The sequence below is a fragment of the Theobroma cacao genome, chromosome 4 (genome assembly GCF_053813885.1).
Source record: "Theobroma cacao isolate CCN51 chromosome 4, ASM5381388v1, whole genome shotgun sequence".
NCBI lineage: Eukaryota > Viridiplantae > Streptophyta > Magnoliopsida > Malvales > Malvaceae > Theobroma > Theobroma cacao.
The window spans coordinates 22,511,441-22,515,055 of NC_142642.1; the positions used below are offsets into that span (position 1 = coordinate 22,511,441).

At 33.4% G+C, this 3,615-nt stretch overlaps 1 long non-coding RNA gene across 1 annotated transcript; it reads right to left on the reverse strand.

The window, feature by feature from the left end:
- Positions 1-1,054: 1,054 nt before the first annotated feature.
- LOC148763172 (uncharacterized) lies at positions 1,055-2,964 on the reverse strand. The gene is made up of 3 exons (XR_016026031.1): positions 2,839-2,964; positions 2,104-2,187; positions 1,055-1,235 (listed from the first exon to the last, which is right to left on the reverse strand). It is a non-coding gene; the product is annotated as an uncharacterized LOC148763172 (long non-coding RNA).
- Between the last annotated feature and the right edge of the window lie 651 nt (positions 2,965-3,615).

The following is a 3,615-nucleotide window of genomic DNA, read 5'->3' on the forward strand; positions in this document are numbered from 1 at the left end:
GGTATATAAATACGTACTCATCCATTCAATCCCCAACTCATCTTCATAGGTTTCTAGGGTGCCACACAATTGGCCTCGTGTTGTTACTAACCCTTTTCATTTAACTGAGTCAAGACAAGAATTGTAAATTCTCATAACGATATTCTATATAAACTCGTTTTTTATACCACCCTTATAATCCTTCATTCACACTTCATCACTTGGTATCTTATTTCAATGTAGCCATCTCAAGAATCTTTCAATTTCTCTTTTAATTATATGCCCATATACAAGGCGATAAAGAAACCTTTCAATTCATTCAGGTAGACATTTTCCAGAACATTTAAAACTCCCAAATAAAAAAGCTCAATGACCAATGATCATAATTCAACTTGTAAGCTCATTATCGTGCCACTCCCATCTTGCTCATGCATCATAGACATGAGGCATTCGGAGCATTGCAGCACTGGACAGTCAATGCTGCGGCACTGTGACTACTAGAAATTTCCTCATCAAAGCTATTTGTCTACATTCAAGATCACTACATTAATCATCCTCAACCATTGGGTTTCCCTTCTAGGCATATATCATGAGTTCCATAAGCATAGGTACCTTTTCTTTGCTTGTCATACGCACTAAGTGTCACGACCCGGAACTCCCCATCGGGCCCGTGACAACCGCCGCGAGGCCTCAACAGACATTCTTCACCCCGAATGCTGATTGAAACCCCGCAAGGCTTAGCATCAACTTCCTCATCTCCCCGGTGAGCAACAGTTATTAAATCTTGCATTTCAAAAAAATCATAAGTCATTTTCAAATAAGAACAATAAAATATTATTTTCTGGCTCATAGGGGTATTTTCCTAATTTTTCGTCGAAAACCTCAAAACTTGCTAAAAATGTAGTAGGTAAGCAGAAAATATATATTTAATGATTTAAAAACAATTAAGTATCTAAAACGTTCATTTGAAAGCAAATTGTTGACAACTAGTACTATTCAAAAATAATAAATAAAATATTCTAGTTTCTCATAAAATAAATTTTTATAGAAATATTCGTAAATAATTTTTCGCACATGAAAGTAAAGTAAAAATTGTATGAATAGAAATACAGATAACCAAAATATAAGTTTTGATCTGCAATGACACGTGGGCTCCAATTGACCAAGAGGGTGTAACACTGTGAACTCTTACTTTCTATAATGCAGTTTCGAGCTTAGTTCTCGTCCTACTCGACTATCTACAGACTGTCCTGAGCCTGAAAAATGTATAGGAAGAAGGGGTGAGATTTTATAATCCCAGTGAGTAAACAGATACCATCTAAAGCATCTAAAGCCGAGTAAATGGAGACAATTAAAATAAGTCATCATACCGTAATTTCATTACCTTTCAGTTCATTTCAACCAAATAAAATCAATCCATATAAATCGAGTAATCAACTTGGCTTATGAATTTCTTAAAACTTTGGCTCGTGTCAAAACTCATACTCGGTGATACCTTGCGCAGGGCATCTAACCGAGTCCACCAAGGCTATTAAAATTTTGTATACACTTAAAATATATTTTAGTTTGAGAAAAATACAACCGTTCCTTGGCGTTGGCTGAGTTCCCCTTCACGTGGTGGTTTAGCGTGAAGTGAACCCTAAGCTTTACCCCAGCAGATACCCTACGCGCCTCTCCGTTCGAGGTAAAAATATAATGGAGTTTACCGTGCCCCTCTAATAGGCTGGTCCACAGAACCCCCTCTGCAGTAAATAATTAATATATAATCCACCAATCAATAAAATTCATTCTAGCATGTCATGGCAATTTATCGCAACTTAGCCTCTCAAGGCTGAATACACAGTATAAATAATTATAACACCAAAATCAGTTTAGTCATTCATGCTCATTTATTGTCACAAGCCATTCAATTCAGAACCATAAATTTGCAACACAAACTAGCAGTCTCCAATTACTCTATTTTCAAAACCAATATTCGATTTTTCAGAAAATTTATAAAATCATTTTATAAAATCACAATTTCCCTTAAAACATAACAATTTACCATTTAAACTCATTTTTCATAAAATCACATAGTTGTATAAAACTACTCTAGATAATTAAGACGATAATAAGTTTACTCACAATGTCTAGAATGCAGACTTTCGAAGCACTCTGTCTACTGGTCCTCGGATGCAATTTTCTTGCCTTTATTGGAGGACTCACCACCTTGACACAGTACAAAAATCGAGAATTTCACTAAGTTGGTACTAAATCAAAATTAAACTAATTTAGACTACCAATGCATGATATGGAATGCAAAAATGCGCTGGTAACTATCTAAACCCGGTATTGACCTAATTCGTCTTATCACCCGATTAAATTCCTAACGGGTTCGTTTAAACTCCAATTTAATTCTTTTCAGTTTCTATACCTCTATTGCACCCAAATTAACTTAATGTCCCTCAGTGTGATGCAAATTATCAGTCCCAACAGCAAATTACGAAAATACCCCTAGTGGGTAAAAATTCATATTTTTGCTCCGAAAATTCCCATTATTTTTCTAGGCTTATAATTCATTATTCCTTAACCAATTCTCCTAGAATAAAATCAAACTCATCCTCACTCACTACATGGTAAATTCAGCCATTAATGGTTGGGGGAGAAAATAAATTCTTTTCTTGTTGTTTTGTTTCTAAATATGCTAAACTAACTAAAAACACTAACATAAATTAAAATCAAATAAATCCAACAACTTTCTCTCTCCTAACCCATTTTTTCAGAATTGAATTCATCATGAAAACATGTAATTTAATCATGGAAAATAAAGAGAAATGCTTGGGAATAAGAAAACTCAAGCTTAATAGAAAAAAATCTCACCTTTTTCACTTAATTTTCTTGAAAATTCACACTTTTTCTTTGATTTTCTCTCTCTAGGGTTTTGTTTTCTCCTTTCTCTCTCTTGTTTCTTGCTTGGCCGAATGTTGAAGAAGAAGAATGGGTGGGCTGATTTTTTTTTTTATGCCTTTTTATTGTTTAATGAAATAATATTATTTTATTCATATTTTAAATATTTTATTAATTCAATTTTTTTTCTAGCCATCCACTTGTCCTATTTTTTTCACCATGCATTCCCTTTGACTTATCCAAGTCTTAAGTGAAATTTTCAGATTTTTCCAAAGTTTTGGTGGAGCAAATTTTTCAAAATTACACTTTTGCCCCCGAACTTTTCAAAAATTACATTTTTACTCCAAAAATTGAAAATTTTCCATAATGCATAATTTTCACTCCTCATACTCATTTCACACTCCAAATAATTAAATTTGATCAAAATCCTTTCAAAAAATTAAATTTTCGATTCCGAATGGTAAAATTACCATTTTACCCTTTTACTCCAAATTATACCGAAATTAAAATTTTTCACTTCTAAACCTCAAATCTTACTCCAATAAGTCAAATGGGGCCAAAAATATTTTCTAAAAATTTCCATTTTGTCCCTAGGTGGCAAATGACCATTTTGCCCCTGGATAGCGAAAATTTCAATTTGACTCCAAATTGATCCTCGAACTCCGAATCACCATATTAACCCATTATGGGACTTTAAAATTCTTAATTTCATTGTAAATTCTCTATTTGATCTAGTTCGAGGCTTAAATC